The sequence below is a fragment of the Ambystoma mexicanum genome, chromosome 2q, assembly GCF_040938575.1.
Source record: "Ambystoma mexicanum isolate Mex_15411 chromosome 2q, UKY_AmexF1_1, whole genome shotgun sequence".
NCBI classification, from domain to species: Eukaryota; Metazoa; Chordata; class Amphibia; order Caudata; family Ambystomatidae; genus Ambystoma; species Ambystoma mexicanum.
In genome coordinates this window covers 446208972-446228647 of record NC_090924.1, presented here as the reverse complement: position 1 = coordinate 446228647, position 19676 = coordinate 446208972, and the positions used below count along the sequence as shown (strand labels likewise).

Here is a 19676-nt window from a genome sequence, read left to right as displayed (position 1 = left end):
TACACTTTGACCTTATGCAATTTGTAAACGTCCCGTTAACCGAAATAGCCAATACAAGAAAGTCTCTTTTGTACAGTCGGTGAACGTTTTAATGAGCTTAATAATATATAGGAAGCAACATAATACAACAGGTTTCTGTTTATGTCGTTATAAACACACCGGCCGATAGAATAAAGTGTAGCACACATTACATTATGCATGGTTGAATAATGCCCTAATAAACGGAATAGCCAAACCATCAGAATAATTTGAAGGCACCAAACCCTAGAGTCCGTTGGCAGGTGAGCACTGAATACCGGGGCGAGGTGCGCTATGTGCCAGGGCCTCATCAGGTTTTATTTGGAAGAGGCGGGTCGTGACGTGCCAGTCCCGCGTAGCGATTGGCCAATGAGGGGTTTGGTTTGTGTGACTATGTGCGAGCGTGTGTAACCTGGTGCTCCAGCAAAGGGGACAAACTAAAACAAACCGACCTTGGAAGTCACCCTTGACACCCCCCTCACTCCTTTAATGAGGTGGCAGTGCACACTGGTGAGTGTGGGCGAGGGGCGTGGGTGGAGCGAGGAGGCGGGAGAGAGAGAGAGGCAAGCGACCGAAGAGAAAGTGAAGAGCGCGCTGCTGAAATACCTCGCGTCTCTTGCGTCAGGCGGGCTCGCTGGAGGGAAGCCGGGCGTGTGACGGAGGGCGCGCGCGCGGGCAGCGCCGGGGTCCGGCACAGGAAACCCCTGTACGTGCCCCTGCCCGGCTTAGTTGCATAGGTCCGCTCGAGGGGTTCAACACACCTCGAAGTCTCTCCCGAGACCAGTTCACAAGGGTCTGCCCGCTGGGGGGCGGCGGGGGCGCCGCTCCTGTTGTGGATGTGCTTCTAGAGCAACCTTCTCACAAACCTATGAAGACCTAGAATACTTATAGAAGTGCTGGCTGCACCTGCTACCCGCATGCCCTCGCCCACCCCCGCCCCCACCGTGGTGTCACCCATGACCTGCTTCGCTCAGCCCCTTCACAATTTTGAAAATTATTCTCCCAGGTTTCAAATGTGGAGAGAGAGCGCGCGTGTTAATACAAAATATTGAAATATGCTGTTGGTGCCTGCACATGCTTCTCATTCAAGTTCAAGAGCGTTTTATACAATACCAATTAACCAATGTAAAGTTTATTTTTGAAAATATATTTACATAACATGCATATGTGTTAAATGCATGTTATGTACATATATTTTTTACAGCGACTTCCAAAATGCACATCAGGTTAGCACTTGGAGGCCCTCGAGTCTTGTGCAGTAATACTTTGTTCCAGCATTCCTACAGCCACTCCCTGACCCTCCATTTCTGCATCTCACAAGATGCATGTGCCCTCAGCGGCGCACTTGGCAAGTCCGACTGGTGGCACACTCGCTTATACACCCAAAGGGGTGGGTGCAAGCACTTCAGGGATGTACTCTGCATATGCCCTTGTAGTTCACATAGGATGGAGTTGCTGCGGCCGCCTCCTGTAGGCGCACTGCTTCCTCCTTGGGCTCTGTCTTCGCCATTGTTGATGTTGACATTTTTTGGAATGCTTCCGCTCAGTGCCTGGGTCAGCCCGGTGACCATGGACTGGTTGTATTCCTTTGTTTCCTATGGTTCACATTACGTCAGGTTCCTTCTACCCTTTTGTTTCCATAAAAAGCAACATCGTTTCCCACGTGGATCTCCAGGAGCGTCTTGCTCTAAAAGGTATAGCGTCTGATTCATGCAATCTTTAGTGCGGTCCACAACAAACACGGCGATTCACATGGGCGGTGCAAAGTGTATTTTTGCAGTGCAAAATACACTTTGCACCGCTCTGTGAATCAGGGTGTTTGTTGGCAGTGCAAAGTCACTTTGCACTGCGCTAAAAAGTCCATGAATTAGGCGCTAGTCTCTCTTGCCTGTGTTGGCCGAAAGATGCTTGTGTGGGTGGAGATGAAGAGTGGGTGTCTGCACAGCTGCTAACATGGATATGGGTGGGTCAAAATTACTGTTAGTGAAGCGAAGTTGGCAGTCAGCCTCTACATTCGCTCACCAGTGTAACATTACTGTCCGATTCGCCAGTTTCAAAGTTAGTTTTTTTGAACATTAGCCCCATTTTGTGTTTTACAGAAAAATTGAGACATTTCAGGAAATGTAACATTTCTGCAAGAAACATCTACAATGGGCAATTTAGCTCCAAAGGAAGTGCAGTTTTTCTGCAGGTGGAATTTTAGTCCGTTTGCTCACCCTTATCTACGAGACCACTTGATATGTGATCCAGGTTTTAAGCTCGAGTTTATAATGGGGCGGGATATCTCAGGCATTCTGTTTCGCAGGCACAGCATTGAATCACAACCAGCCATTGCTGCTTGGTCTGCAGCCTGTGCATAGCTTCTGAGTTATCTCTTACAAGACAAACCAATGCCGTCATCTCCTCTTGAGCCTACACCTGTAAACTTATCACAGCATGCCGACCCTTTCTTACCTCAGCTAACTGTACCATCCTTGCAGAACCCTCATGTCGAAAATCAACTATTGTAATGCCCTCTATCTTGTAACCAGTCAACGGAACATTAGTAAGTTACAGGTAACCAGTGCTTTAAGTGGGGTAAGAAATTGAGGGGGGCCCTCGTTTGGGGGCATGGCTTCCAATGTGGGTGTGGCCTAAAAGTGCACAAATCATAGTAAGGTGCGCAAACAAATATATAAATGTATTTGAGCATTTATATATTTGCGTACTACTATGGTTTGTGATTTTTCAAGCCGCGTTTTATATAAATAGCAATGTTACATATTTCTATGTTTATAAAAGGTGGCTTGTAAGTGCACACACCATAGTAAGTTGCGCACACTTGTGTGCTTACCTTACTATGGTTTGTGTACTTTTCAAGCTGCCTTTTATAAACATAGACATTTGTAACATATGTCTATGTTTATAAAAAACGGCTTGAAACGTACGCATCTTTTATAAAGCGTTGAGGACGGACAAAACCCAAGGTGGCTTTGTCTGTCAACAATTGTGTACGATTCAAGCAGTCTGTTATAAACATAGACATATTTCTACGTTTATAAAAGATGGCTTAAACGTACACAGTTGAAGGCATCTTTTATAAAGCTTTGCCAAAGGAGAAAGGCGCCTCAGGCTCAGTGATCTCTGCTGAGAGCAGATAGATCACAGAGCCCGAGGCGTCTTTCACCCTCTGCGAACCCGCGGGCTCCGTGATCTAATCTGCATATTAGATCATGGAGCCCGCGGGTTCGCTGAGGGTCAGTGACCTGGCGAGGGAAAACTAAGGGACTCTAGCTTCCTCTGATGGCCCCTCAGATGAGGGGTCATCATAGAAAGTTAGTGACTGACTGAAGTGCCAGCCAGTCACAGAAACGCTGTGCCTGGCTGGCACTTCTGTCAGCGTGCCTGACGTTAAAGTGGCGGGCGCATCTCCCGTTGCGGCTGCGGCCACGGCGGGATAATGCGTCCTGCCATGGGGTGGTGGGGGCCCCGGCTCAGCCCTACTTTTTGGAGCTCAGCCCGACAGGCCCCGGCCCACTTAAAGCACTGCAGGTAACTCAAAACAACGCTATTAGGGCCTCATTAAATATCCCAAGGAACCAGCATATCTCTGACACCAGACATAGTCTTCACTGGCTCTCGGTCTCTAAAAGAATGTCAATTAAAACTCTAGCGATCACGCACAAATGCTGGGCCAACCAGGCTCCAAAATACTTGGCAAACCGTTTCACACCCCACACTTCAATTCGCCCACTTAGAGCAGCTCATGCCAACTGTCTTTCACTACCAAGGTTCAAGATTCAGAAAGCTGGGGGTGTTCATTTCCCGGTCCTCGCCACCAAACTGTGGAATTCACTACCCCACCCACTCAGATCTGAATCCTCCTTCCATTCCTTCAAGAGAATAGCCAAAGTGTGGCTCTCAGAAAGCCGCCACTTGCCACCCCTCACACCTTGAGTTTACACTGTTTTTTCTCTGCTTGGTCTGGCTAGGCCTTGCTGTGTCTTCTAACACCTTGTAAATATTTTGTAATCATCTTGTAATTATCTTGTACATTTTTGTAATGTATGTTGCTTTATTTCTGTTGTACTTCATGCTTCTGTAACTTGTAAGAAATGCACCCAGATGCCTTTGGGCCAGGCACGCTATATAACTATACAAAATACAAATGGGTGTAGACATGTGAAGCTGGTATTTGGTCAAGTTTCCTTTAATTGCCATCTGATTGAACACATAGAGAAACACTTCCTATTTAGATGTTAAACATGGACAAAGATTGACTCTTATTCTGGGTGTCCCTCATTCTGACCACAATGCTCTCCAAACTAGACACATGCACGGTTAAGTACTCGATGGACCCTGCTTAGTACTGCCTCCACTAACAAACGCCTTTTTATGTTAGTGTTGTGATGTGCTTTGTTGGTATGTGTTGATATCTAGAAGAAAGTGAGATGTGTTGTATTGTGCTTGGGGTGAATGTAGAAGTATGTGATGTAAGACAGAATGTTATGGTGTGAGTGAGGGAATGCTTGTGGTGAGGGTTCTAAGCCTAGGTAGTTGGGGAGCCCCTTCCTGGGTGATGGGAGCCAGTGTCTGTTCCTAGTATCTATTTATACTAAGCTAACCTAATGTAACCTGAGTATATATAATAAAGTAACTGAAACTTACCTGCGAGCCTAAGGAATGGGAGATGTGTTATGGTGTGCTTTGTTTGTATGTGATGATATCTGGAAGAAAGGGAGATGTGTTGTATTGTGCTTGGAGATGAATGCAGAAGCATATGATGTTAAATGGAATGTTATGGTGTGAGTGAGGGAATGCTTGTGATTAGGGTTGTAAGTAGAGGCAGTTGGAGAGCCCCTGCCTGGGTGATGGGAGCCAGTGTCTGTTCCTAGTATCTGTTCATGCTGAGCTAACTCTGTGTAACTTAAGTATATGTAATAAAGCAGCTGGAACATACCTATGAGCCTAAGGAGGTCACTTTGTTTCATTGGCGACGAGGATGGACGTTGCATAAGCCTGCAAGTAAATCTGTATGAAATGAAACTGAAGGTGTCCATCCTGCTTTTCAACTCTGAATCCGTAACACGGAATACATCCTCCCCTTTCTACTCTTGCTGATATTACTTAACAGCAACTCATATATGGCTGGATTGACCCATGCCACTGACGCACACATATCGCGGAATGCAAACACACCCCTATCTACCCAGGTTGATGCAACAAAGAAAAATCACTCAATTTTTACGGAATCCCCCTATCTATTCTGGCTGACACATAATTGTCATGGAGGGCGATTTCCCCCTTCATACTGAGGCTGGATGCACCACAAGCGCACACGCTTCAGCTGAGTGCAATTACACACCGCTAGCTACTCTGGTTGGTACACAACACAATTCGCAAATACCCTCTTACAGTGAAGGCATAAGACCCCCCAATCTACACTGGTTGGAACACAATTCACAACCACTCTCACGGTGCAGAAGGCATACAACCCCCCTATCTACTCTGGTTGGAAAAACAACTCACAACCACTCTTACTCAGTGGAAGGCTCACACCCCCCCCTATCTATACAACCTCACTCCACCATTTACCATGTCAATACTAGACACAGAAATATTCAACATCTAACAATTTTCCATCCATGTTAAATGATAATCTCTACCTATCATGGAACATACATTTAAATTATTACTGCTAAGAGTCCGTAGTTGTATAACAACTTCTATAGCTGCAATTCCTCAAAAAAACATTATATCTTGTACCATACATAACATCAAATCTCACACATCAACTTTCATACCTTTGATATAGACAACTTCTTTAAGACCTAAAAGTCCATAGCTGCAAACAGCTCTGACCTGCAATTCCTCAAAGAGGTTAAAATGGCACACTCGCTCACTTTCTCCGTTCACTGTGGCCACATGTTATTAAAATATCAACAACTCTTAATAAACATTTACACTTGGTCATGAAAATCCATTCACCAATAAGGTACTTGTTCTTTGGTAACAATGTGACAATATAGATGTCACACTACCAAGTGCATAACACGTGCATAAAAAAAGAATTCAAAGGATACTGACCGGTGCTGCACACAGTGCTTTCCGTACTTCCTCAATATTATACTAAAACTGCATTTCCTGCACAAGTTATCCAGTAAACAAGCACATGTCGTGGACAAAACTACTCTTACATCTAACAGAAACGTCAACATCTTACTGTAATGTGCCGTTGCGCAGACAGTACCTTACATACCTCACTTCGGCCTTCTACTCCATCAGTGTGACAGGAGCATCTTGCCACCATCCCTTTTTTAAACGGAACTTTGCTTCCGTTTCCAATTATACAGATTTACTCACGCGCTAAGGCAACATCCCGGCAGACCGCTACCACTTACCAAGGTTGCGGTCGCTGCCTTCATACACCATCAATGCCACGCCCCTTTTCTGTGGAAGAGCACTCCTGGATTGATAAATCAAACAGATCGAAACAAACTCCTCTGCCTGATGTGATGCCAGGACTGCATACATTGAAAGTATGCCACAAGGTCCTTTACACAGACCTTCTCACTGGCGCAAACAGCATGCTGTAAGGCCCTTTCTTCAGACCTACTGGATACAGCGTCCGCTACACAATATAGAGACCAGTCTTCTGGCCCTTCACTACCTCCTCCACCGGCACTATTGCGTCATCACTAGGCCGCTGCACACCAGGGTCTACGGAGCTCCGTGCTTCCAACGGTCGCTCTGCACCTGATGGGAGCCGCATTAACCACTTGGGGCTCGCAAAAACTGTTAGCAAAATCTTTCATGACAACAGCAGCATCCCCCAGGTACCCTCACTCTGGGTACCCCCTAGTAGGCTAATTTACATAGCCCCTCTTCTGCCCATTTCCAGCAATACGTTGCCTGAAGCCCATTTCCAGTCTGCTGCCACCAGCAAAGTCTTGGTCTGGGGACCAACTACTTGTCATTGCAAACTGATCTCTTCTCTGCACATAATGGGTGGATACCGCTTTGCTTGCCCAGGTTAACATGGTTAGTCCTTCTTAAGCACAGTGGCAAAGTTCTGGTTCTTGTAGCCACTTCTTGCTACATGCATCTCCCATTTCTACTTTTCCCTGGGTTTTCTTCTTCCCTGGACCCTAAGCTGGTCACTGGAACTTGTGCTGGGAACATTGCTTCTCTGTCCCTGGTACTTCAGCAACCTCCACTCTACATTGCCCTGGGTGATGGGACTTACTTCTGGGGGGCAGTGGTTCGTCTCTCTTCTGTTCTGCATCCCCCGCAACAGGCTGGTAACCTAAGTCTTCTTTTTCTTTGTTACGCAGGTCCGTTTCTTGTCTTGATGAAGGCCATCCTCGTCGCCAGTGAAACAAAGTGACTTCCTTAGGCTTGCAGGTAAGGTCCAGTTACTTTATTATATATAATAAGGTTACATTAGGTTAGCTTAGTATAAAGAGATACTAGGAACAGACACTGGCTACCATCACCCAGGCAGGGGCTCTCCAACTACCTAGGCTTAGAACCCTCACCACAAGCATTCCCTCACACCATAACATTCCATCTTACATCGCATACGTCTACATTCAACCCAAGCACAATACTAAAGTTATGTTATGTTTATTTGTATGTACAGAGCGGTGGGGGCCCAGGGGCATTAAAGCGACGCATACTTGCTGGTTACTGTAATGCAGAGTAATGAACAAAGAAAGCGTTTTTGGGAAAGATGCGTTACCAGATGCCTCTCGAACAAGGCAAAGTTTGAGAGAAGCCTTAAGGCTAGTGGCAGGCTCTTCCAAATCATAGCACTTTGAAGAGAAAATGAGCGACCACCTGTGTTTTTTAGGTTGAAAAGAGGTACTATTAAGCGGGAGTTGGCTGGTCTGGCTCCAGAGTACTCTTGGGGGTGTACCAAGAAACAAGCCACTTTAGGAAATTATGTGGTGATCACTTCATATGTAAAACGTCCAGCTGTTCTGCTTTTCAGGGTTGGGGAAGTGCAAAGATTTTAATGCCAGTTTTAGAAAGAGCTTGCACATTAATGCACTGAGCATAATTCTTAGTGAAAGGAAATAATGCTGGTCTTAGTTTTTGGACGAATCATTGGCAACGGTTTCAGACTTCAAATGCATCATTCGCTAGACAGCTGCAAGGCCATAAGACCTGAAAGAGTTAAAAGTGGTGGTGCAGCTTGTGTTGTTTATCAGGTGATAAATGAAAAAAGGAACAAGAGAGATAAGGAAAGATGAGGTAAAGGAAAGAGCTAAAGAGGAAACAGGAAGGAAGACACAGACATGAATAAAGAGAAGCAAGGACAGTAAGGAACAACGAAAGCAATAGCAAAAAGAAGAAAAGAGACAGATGAAGAGTCAGAAAAAACTGAAGGAATAAAGGCTGCGAAAGAAAGAAAAAAAGGCAAAGTAAAGAGACAGGTAAAGGAATGGGGGACCGAAAGATGGAAACTGAAAAAGAAAATGAGAGATTAAACGAGAAAGCGAAAGAAAGAGACGGAATTAGAAATACACTAGAAAGGGAGCAACAGATAAAACACACATTTGCGGGTCATAGAAGCTATTTTAAAAGTGTTTTTTAGTGGACATGAAACAAATGTAGTTTGCATATATTGGTGTAGTGTGAGTGGAGCATTCACGAGCCACTTGATTCTGAAGAATTTTAAGACTAAGGGCCCGATTCATGGAATTAATTATTTGCACGGTTCAAAGTGACGCTGCACTGCTGAAAAGTGACTTTGCACTGCTGACACAGACCCCGATTCATGGAACTCGTTTTTACAGTGCAATATCATTTTTGCACTACAACATGACTTTGCACTGCAGAAATACACTTTGCACAGTTCTATGATTCAGGGTTTATGTGGGCAGTGCAAGGTCACTTTGAACCGTGCACAAAATTCCACGAATCGGGCCCTTGAGTTTTGCAATTTGCTGCTAGGATTATCAGGCCTTATGGAAGGGGTCCTGCTTCCCCCCAGGCTGAAGGGTCTTCACTGATTGCTTTTCCAGCAAAGTCCATCGGAAGTCCCTGGTAGTTGACAAGGATGGCTTAGAGCACCGTGGTGTGCTGCATAGCCAGCACGTCTCAGTGAATGGGACCCTGTTTGTATTAGGATTTATTTGAAGGTTTGGGAGACGCTGCTACCAGTACACATGGCAGTCCCTGAGTAGGATGCCTTTACATGAGGAGTTATCAGAGGCGATAGCAAGCCAGCTGTTGAACGGGTGCAGATTATATACCTCTTTCCATGTCCTTCCATTCTTATTATTTTCCTTGTCTCTTGCTTCTTTGTATTACTTTCCTCTTTCTGTAATTCTTTCCTTTTGTTTTTTCATCGTTCCTGTATTTTTCTTTCCTTTAGTTCATCTTTCTATCATTCTTTCCACTTTCCTTCTTTACTTTCTCTTTCAGTCTTTCTTTTTATCTTTTCCTCTTCCTCTTTTCATTGTCTTTCTTTCACTCTTTCTTTTTTCCTTTGCTATTTCTCTCATTGGTTCTCCCTTTTCTCCATCATTCCTTTGTCTAACCCTCTCTTTTATTACACCTCTCCTGCTTTTTTTCTCACCCTCTTTTCTTTCTGACAGGCTTATTTTTCTTTAATCTCTTTCTATTTCTTTAGCATCTTCTTCCTAACAGGTTTCTTTTTTTGTTCTGCCTTCTTTTTTCTTTCCCTTACAGTCTTTCATTGCTTTTTCGTTCCTGCTTTCTTTACTTTTTTAACTGATAAACCAATCTCCACCACATTCAACTTTCTTCCAGTCGTGCTAATCTCTATTATTAGGTGGAGGATGATGAATTAGAAAAGCAATGTGATTGAAATGCTCAATGAACTTTGCAGCACTTGGAGTGCAATCAATGAAATGCCAAACAATTACATTTTTTAAAATAAATGTTGCCTTCTATTTTTACACAGAATGCCTATATTTTTACCTTCTATATTCATTGATATTGTGGCTTCGACTGCACACACTTCTGAATTATATTGACCAAATCAATTTGCCTTAGAGTATCACTCCTAGAGTAGATACATTTTCTTAAAAATAGGACCAACCTTACAAATAGGACCAACCTTAGTTCTTTGCCTTTAGCAATACTAGAGTATGCACATATGAGGCCGGCCTATGACTGATAGTAAAGTGCTTGCGCTCTTTGAACCGGAAATAAACTGATGACTTTCAGCTGAAGGAAGGCTAATGTGCAACATGTCACACTCTATCAAAACCTTTCCATAAAGGTGTTGTTCCTTTTTGAATTCAGGCTCTGATGGCCATGTGTTCCCCCTGTTTTGTTGTGGTAGGGTATGGACTCGACTAAACCATTATATACCATCAGCCACTGTTAATGGAAACCACGTTCGTAAATGCCACTGTGGGAAGGATTAGAACAAACAATTCAAAATTCTCCTGTCAGTTGCTTTGGCTGCATATTTAAGGAGCTTATGAATTAAGTTCATACCAGAGCACTTTATTCAAAGACCCTCCTCCGTTGCCATTGAAGGCTCTCAAAACGATGTCGTAAAAAAATAACTCTGGCTGCACAAGTTGATGTAACAGGACCAATTTCACAACACAGGCCATAAACTCAATGTTCTTTCTTGCATAAATGAGAGCAAGAATAAGGGCAGGGGATAACTAATAAAAGAGGCATACCATAAATCAAAAGATGTTTGGTAGTGTGAACTGTTGCCCTCTGCAGTAGGCTCACTTCACAGGTAAGGTTTTCTGCTGTTCTGCTTTTCTGGTGCAAAGACTTTGCTGCCAGTAGTAGAAATTGCTTGCACGTTACTGCTCTGAACATTGCACTTAGTGAAAGGCAGTAAGGTTGGTCTTAGGTTTTGGGAAGACCGTTGACAAAGATGTCTGACTTCGAATGCATCATCTGTTAGACGATTGCACAGAGAATAACAGCTGAAAGAGAAGTGGTGGAGCTTCAGTTGAAATAAACAACAAGAGAGATAAGGAAAGATGGGGCAAAGGAAAGATGGATGGAAAGAACAAAAGAGAAAATAGGGCGGAAGGCACAGAAAGAAATAAAGAAAATTAAGGACAATAAGGAAGAACAAAAGAAATAGCAAAATGAAGGAAAGCAAGAAAGATGGGGAGGCACAAAAAAATGAGATGAACGTAAGGCCCTTTGGGTAGCGTGCATGCAGTGGATGGGAAGTAGAGTAACTCTTACACCAAATAATCAAACTGACTCAGGAAGATGGAAAAGTTTTTCTGTTTTAATATCAACTGTCTAAAACAGGGAGTTACAACGGACATCAATGGACATCGCACAAGTTCTCAATGCATTTTACAAAAAATCAGTTATATAGTGAAAATCTGTCCTACGTGGAGTCATACTACGTGGCAAATAACAAAAACCTGAGGGATATTGCTACACTCAAGGGGAACATCCAAGTATACTTTCTATAAGGGTTTGGGTTATGATTGGGTATCTACTGTCAGGTAGACAACTTATGCCCACCTCTAGTGCAAGTCATCTTCATCACTATTAGATACACAGTATATCATTGGCTCTCAAACTATAAGGCCAATCATTATATTGCCCTCTACTATTGGTTGGCAAGCTCGTGCCAGTCTGGAACATTCAGCTCACTAGCAGCACGTAAGCTCAAACCCCTGGTGCCAGGATGTGGACTTCACTGTACCTCCCCACCCAATTAGCCCAACATCTCTCATCACCCATGCCTTCTGCCATGAAGATAGTCTTTGAACTTGGCCTTGCAAAGTATCCTTGCCTCTGGGAATATAGGGGAGTGTGAGCACGTACTATCACTGTTCTGGAACTCCTCGCCCAACTCTATATCCATCCTTGACAGGAGATCACGATTTGGTCAAATTTTCAGCATTTAACTGTCTTAAATGAATAAAACATGGTGTTCTTCCTTTGCACCTTAACAAGGGATGATTCAGCATCACACGTTCACCGTCTTCAAGAATAACCAGTCTTGGCTGCTTCCGCCTTGACACCAGGCCAGACAGCCCTTCGAGACTCTTCCACGATCCCAGTTAATTCTTTGCTTCGACACAGCTTTTGGTCCTTCTTCTCCATGGGTCCGAACGTACTAAATTTGTGACACCCGATGCCCAGTTTCTATATAATGGTGGCTCCGCCTGCAATCTATTGACTATGTATAGCCAGCTTCTATGATCACTTAGTCTACTTGTGTTACTGCATCTGTACAGCTAATGAACGGCTTGCATTTTCTGCAGTGCTTCTCACACGTGCAATCTTCTCTTCGCATTTCAGAGTTTACTCGATTCTCAATTTCGTCAGTCCTCTCAGTGCGTCACGCTCGTCTTTTGTGATGTCACCAGGTCCTCTTTCTCCTATTTTCATATTCCTTTGGGCACTCCTCCATCAGATTTTCATCTCTCTGGGAAAATATCTGATATGGTTTTCTTAATGTATACCTTTTCTCGAAGATTCGCCAAGGAATGGTCACAACTGCTGGTGTCAAGGATGGCGGAATTTCAGGCTTCCAGCATACAGGTGGTAGGGGGGTGGGATATCCTGCAGAGGCACGTGTCTGCTCCTCTACACTCCCCTCTCTGGACGAGCCATCGACCACATCTTCACCAGTCTCCACATTTTGGTACCTCCTCTTAAAGAAGTGCTTCTTCGGAGTCCAGATCTTCATCACTCCCTTCAGGGACCCAGCTGATTTGACATGTTCATCCACACTCCAGATCATGTAACTGCACTGTCCATTTCGGATTACAATAGACCCATTGTTCTATGTACTTCTTGTGATATTTCAGATGCAGGAACCTCTTTCCTTCAGGTGCTACGATGCTGGCCTCTATATGTTTTCTAAGATCATCATTAGTCAATTCCTTGGGTCCAAACCCTGATTCGACAACGATCATGATCTTTATCCATACTGCTTTCTTTGCTGTCTTCTTGAACTGTGTAATTATTATCTTGATCACACAGAATCCAAACATCACCATCACTAATACTGCTCCAAGAAACTTGAAAATGTTCACCATCCACTGTGGAATCCATGAGAATATAGATGCAAATCAACTCGCATCTGTAATGTCCTCTGTCTCGTCTTCCATCTTGTTGTGCAGATTTGTCAACAATGTTATAGCCTCTGTGAAGGTCGCATTCTCATCATTGTGAGAAGTTATGAATGTGCAACATGATGGCCCAATTTTGGCGCAAACTCCTCCTTCCATTGCAGTGATCATGTCAAGGACATATCTGTTCTGCATGGTCATCAATCGTATGGCCCTTAATTCTTCCTTGATAGTATTGAATCCCTATATGGTGGTGTTGATTGTCTGCAAAAGGTCCCATCTGGTAATTTGCAACCATTTAGCATTGGCCATCGTATGGATCCCAGGCATGAAGATTGTCGTGAAGATTGAAACAGTCTTACTGAACAACCTGTGTTTATACGGAATGGCCTCATATGCATCTATTGACTTGGCTGAGAAGTAATTCTTCCTCCTAGTTTGATTTAGAAATTCAAGCGATCTTCTCCTTCTCAAATGGGCATCTACTTTTGGAAATTCTCCAATGTTCAGGTCACTCTGAGGAATTATTAATGCTGGAACAAGGATGAGCACCAAGGAACAAGTCCCTCCCCAGTCCTTGGGCAGCATTATGTAGGCCCTGGGCCCACTAGCCCAATATCGATCCAACAGGATGGCTGTCCCTGCTCCCATTGTAGTAACGTCAACTGTAGTTTTGCAGCCTATGTTATCTCCCACATGCTTCTTTCCATGTCTCCAGAAGCACAATGTCGCATTCGTGATCACAACCATAGTACCCAATTCATCTTCTACCCATGTCAGCAGCTTGGCATGTTTGGCCCATGACTTCAAACACCCATAATTCACTCTCTGCACCTCTTGCACATATTCTGGCTTCAGTAGATGAGCTGCACAGGACATCAATCCCTCTTCCCATCCCTTCTTAGATTTCACTCTTCCATAGACTAAGACTTGAGTTTGTTCCCAGCATCCAGGTGATACAGAAATTTCTGTTTTATGAGGCAGTCTCCATTCTCTTCATCTCTTTAGTGACTACCTCTTCCTGTCCTGTCCCGGGATACGTAAGCATTGTGCTCTTCTATGCAGGTTCCTTTTCCATTTGTATATTCTTTATACAATCATCCTGGAATGGAAACAACCATTTCGATCTCCATTGTAGAGTAGCCCAAACTCCTTGGAATTGTCCTCTGGTCGTACATGCTGCAAAATGAGCGAGTCACCTGGCATCATGTTCTGAAACTTCTCTAGAAAGGAAAGTACGTACTGTATTCAAGGCATAGGGTATGCGAGCGCAGATGTAACAACTCTTCTTGGATGTTCTCTCTCCCACCTTTCTCGTGTGCTCATACCACATGTTATTACCCAAGTATGCTGCATTATCTAGATAGGTGTTTATCCCCTCCCTATCCTCCTCTGCATTTCTTCTATATCTCCCATTTGCAAGGTTTGTATACTGCCCACAAAGTGAATCAAAAGTCGTTTTTATAGTGGGGAGAACCATAGGGATAGCTGTTTTATCAGGACAAATATGATAGAGAGTGTGAAACAGGAGGAACAGAAAGACAAAAAGAGTGATCGTACGGGCATATACTATGCACAAGACCATTGGCATCCACCATTCGGGCCATCCTGGTACTGGCTGCACTTGTCCATTCTCTAGAACTGTGCCAGCTTCTGCATGTCTCATTTGTACTATAATCATAAGAGCATTCTTTTCCACTTGCAATTGCAGTATCTGTTCTATTATAACAATAAGAAGCCTTCTAATCACATGGCCCTTTTTAGGATCCTGTAATAAAAGTTTGAATTTCAACTTCTCTTCTGACAAGAGCAGGATAAGCTTGAAGGATAAATACAAAAACAGCAAGCACAAGCCTATTCACATCACTATCAGTCAAAACCATAGGGGTTACTGCTTAGAACAGGTATGAACCAAGAAATGTGTCTGGATACTGAGCTTGTTTCCAATTTCTCATCAAGAACTGACGTTTAGGGATGCTTAGGCATTGTTCTTTCCTTCCAACTCCCTACCCTCTCCATCTCCCCCTGCATCCATCCATTTTCCCCCTTCTAATCTTCCAATCTCCAACCATGCTCGTAATCTAGGCATATATTTTGACTCTTCCCTCTCCTTCTCTCATCATATCTCCCTCACTGCTCGGGCATGTCGCTATCATCTCTTCAACATCCATAAAGTCTGTCCCTCTCTCACCTTCCATGCTACCAAACTCTTAATTTCCTCCCTCATCTTCTCTCCCCTTTTCTATTGTTCTTCTCTCTGCGGTCTTCCCGCTTCCCATCTTGGCCCCCTCAAATCCATTTATCACTCTGCCATACGTACTCTCTGTCTACTCTCTTCTAATGACTCTATTTACAACTCACTCTCTTACGTAGGATGGCTTCCTTTCCACTCCCAGCTTAAATTTCACTTCCTTTGTCTCATTTTTAAATCTCTTCATACCCCCTCTCGCTCTCTTCATTCTGCTGATCTCTTCTTACTTTCTGTTCCCATCACAATATACCTCTTCTCGTTTCCGCTCCTTTCAGCTTCTTGCCCCCTTACACTGGAACTCCCTACCGCTCTCTATCTGCTCCTCCCCCACCTATTCCTCTCTCCGCTCCTCATTGAAAGAACTTCTTCACTCCCCTCCCTGATACCTTCCCATCTCTCTATCCCCTCCCTCCTTCTATTATCCTCTCTGTTCTCCTTATCTTTATCTTTCCCCGTCTCTCCTATGATCTCCTCTCTTTTGTTGCTCACTTCACTCATTACTCTCCCTCTCGATCCTTCCCTACCCCTCTCCTTTCCTCTCCCTTTGTTCTAAATGCCGATTTTATGGCTTGATGCATGTTTACTGTTTTGCTTCTACTGTTGCATGTTTTATGTGTTACTTGTTGTTAACTACAAAGCGCCTTGGATTAAGGCGCTATATAAAACAATAAAATACAAATTCTAAAGTTTATTTTTCAAAAGATTCCTGTGATTATCTGCAAGGGTTTGCACTCTTGCTAAAATATCTATAAGGTGTGTCCATTCATATCAGAGTTCAAATGCAAATCTGCATCAGCAGCTGGTTGCCTTATCGTCCTTCTTTGTCACCGATCAAGTCTGCACACGCTGAAATTCTTCTTCTTGTCTTGCTTCTGGACTGGCAACAGTGGGAGGGTTGGCCTCGCCTTTATATGTTTCACATTGCCTAAGTTAAGCCAAGCTCACCTGTCGTGGACCTTCACTGCTGAAGGGGTTATATTTTATTGCAAAAGGGGCTGTTAAAACGTGTCTCGTGCCACTTTCTGGTGTAGTTTTTCACTAAGACAGAATTGCCAACAAACAACTTAAAAGTTTGAGTGATCTGGTTGCTGTATTGTCTTCATCTGTGTTCTTAGACCAACCCCGTCTGACGCTTGAGTTGATCTGAAATGAGAGAGATGCTAGAGGTCATACATGTCAAATATTTAATTCATCACCTAACATTCTAACTACGCTCTGGGCATCACTTCTACTTCTAGACAGAGGTGTAAGAGGTGTTCTCATCTGCCTCCCTGTCACTGAGCACATGAGGGTGAGGTGATGGTCTGAACCAGGCTAATTCCGAAGGGCATATAAAGCTAAGGGTAGGCAATATAGCCATCCCTTCTTCAATGTCAATTTAATCTTGGCAATCCTTTGTTTAAGAAGGCCGTTAAGTATCTCACATTATCTGTTTGATTGCGGGTGATAAGCAGAAGAAAACCTGTGTTTGGTACTTAATAGGACTAAACTTAATAGGCTCCCATTAAGTACTAACCACACGTTTTCTTAACAAAATGCGGCCCAGTGTCAGATCTCAGCACTTCACACACACCCCATCTTGGAAAGACTTCTCGTACTAAAAACTTTGTTGTGCAAGTGGCATCAAGGTGTGTATACGGACCTGCCTCGATCCAACTACAGAAGGGACACACCACCACTATCAGATACCTGTAACCATTACATACTTGCAGCATATCGACATAGCCAATATGTAAATACTGACCATTCGGTCGAGGTGTTAACCCTCTAAATGTTCTCAGTGTATGCCCATCAGTAAACCTTTGACACACAATGCAGTTCTCTATAAATAGTGCAACATGCTCCAATAAATTCGGAATTAGCCAGTCTTCCGCAGTCTTTGCAGCAAGACTCTCCCTTGTTACATGCGCGGGGTAATGCAGCTCTTCAATCACTATTTTTAATAATGCTACTGGCATCACCAGCTTTCCAGTGCTATCCTTTCGTCATAATGCTTCTGTGGGGGTAAAGAGCACCCCCTTTGCTTCCATAATTCCTGTTCTTCCTGTGGTGCACTCCCTTGAATCTCCATTAATTGGAGACTCACACTACCCCTGGGGTAAACGGGTATGTTTCAGTCGAGTTTGGCGAAACGTAAAGAGAGTCGAGTCTTGTGAATCTTTGTGCAAGGGGATCGAGAAAAACCCATTCTTCAAATCGATCACCGTGAAATATCGAGCTTCCACTGGGATACTACACAGTATCATTGCTGCATTAGGAACTAAAGGTAACTCTGCCTCTAAAATCTGGTTAATCGTCTCATATCTTGTATAAATCTCCATGACCCTCCTTTCGATTTTTTTTGATTGGATACACTGTGGCCTTATACAATGATTCTGATGGGACCAAAATGCCTGGTTTCATTAGTGCTGAAATTGTGTTAAATATACCTTCATCAGCCTCTTGCGACATGGGTACTGTCTTGCTCGAGGTAAAATTGCTTCTGGCTTCAGTTTTATTTTGACTTCCCTATCCCCTTTAACAACTCTACATCATAAGTGCCAGTAGTCCAAAGAACGCTCATCACCTTTTCCAAGTCTTCCTGAAAAAATGCTGGACGCTGCCCCATTATTGCCATTCACGGTGGCAACTCCCTCTTCTCTATTCTTACCTAAAATGTGATGCTCATAAAGAACACCACTTCATCATCTGTTCGGTCTTCCCATAACATGTCACCATTAGTTATGTCATTCAATCTGTACCCTTCTTCAAGCGCTATTACTGTCCTCCATGGTCTACCCTGATTATCCATTCCCTTCGTACTATGGCTGCTTCTAACTCTATAGGGATTGTCTGCCCCCCTCTTCATCCATAGGTATCTGTGGTCTAAACAAAAACTCATCAGGTATCCTCACAGTTTTTCCCACTTAGCCAGGTAGCCATGTCAGTAGAATGTTCACGCCATATAGGAAAACCTCTGGCTCTTCTGGAACACCTTGCAGAGCCACTTGCCCTGTGAACGCCAGTATAAATTCACCAACATTTAAATAGTGTATTCCTCGAGTGGAACACACTATTCCTTGATCAGTAAATGAAATCGTCATGTTAAGCTTTGTCATCAAATCTCTTCCCAAAATGTTAACCATTGTCTGTCGTGAATATAACAGAGGAACAGACATGTCACATTCGCCTACAGAGACTGGTAATTCATCAGTAAAAGGAACTCCACTTGTAGCTCCATAGAACTCTTGAGCATTCATGGCAATTCCTGACATTGGCTATTTCCCCTCTCGTATGCATGAACGAGTAGCCCCATTGTCCACTAAAAAACAACAAAGATTTGCCTCCTATCATCACACTGACCCTTGGTTTCTCTTGGGGGTTTGGTGTCGCAGATAGTACTGAACACATAGTCACCCTGTGAGTTGTCCTATTGTGGCTACAGGCTCATCTCTCTTCCTGTGGAAGGATTCTCTCCCACCACAGTGACACCTCCTATTCTGGGTGTCAGCACTTGTCCTGTGTTTGCATACTGTTGTGTCTGCATGGGGGCCTGTTGTGACTGCCCTTGCAGTGGATTTATTTTCACTTGGTCTGGTTGCTGTACCTGCTGCCCTTGCGGCGCTTAAGTCGAATACACTGTCTGATCTTGGGCAAATCCTTCCCTCGTCTGTGTACTATATGTTGGATGATAAGCTGTCTCCCTATTGTGAATTGGCCATTCTATACATTCCCCTGGCTCCCACATATGCGCGCAATGTGTATTGTCATCCCGCAAGTCCAACATACTGGGGGTGTTCATCTGACAAGACCCCCTTGGTTAAATCCTCCCTGGGTATTCTGATTCTCATTCTGTGCATTCTGAAACCCGCCTTGATTATTTAGGAATCCACCCCTTCCTATATAGCTGATACCTCTGCCTCGTGGCACAAACCCATCACCACCATGGTCCATCGGGCATTGATTATTCGCCTGCGATGTACCTAATGCGTCCTGCATTCCTAGTCCTTCCCCGCTTGTCAATACTGCCCCTTCTATGGCAAATTTTGACAATGTCTTCTGAACTAACATGGCTTCCTCGATTTTCCTATTCTCCTCTTTCTTCTTGTTTTTCTCTTGCAAACACTGACAGTGATGACCTATTGTCAGCTGTATCTCAGCCCATGGTTTTGCTTCCATGCCCACTTGTTTCTTCATTTCCCTCTGTACTGGCTCAGGTAACCCCTGACCTAAAATGTGGTCAAGTAATGCCACTGTTTTCCCCCACGGCTTGTGCGTTTCATGTTGCCATCATTCTTGAATATCCTGAATGTAAGCAATAGGGTCTTCATCTTAAGTGTCATGATTGCACCCATATCTGATGTATCGGGATACTGTACCCTAAGAGCCCTCCATAC

General features: G+C 43.9%; 1 protein-coding gene across 2 annotated transcripts in view; it reads left to right on the top strand.

Moving 5' to 3' along the window:
- SLC38A5 (solute carrier family 38 member 5) overlaps positions 1–19676 on the top strand; it is an 825614-nt gene that overhangs the window by 370608 nt on the left and 435330 nt on the right. Inside the window, exons 1-2 of one of the 2 annotated variants that reach the window (XM_069647526.1) lie at positions 394–528; positions 7332–7401. The gene's annotated coding sequence lies outside the window, so the exon portion shown is untranslated. Of the gene's footprint in view, positions 1–393; positions 529–7331; positions 7402–19676 lie in introns of those variants that run through there. The other variant, XM_069647525.1, reaches the window with a different exon arrangement.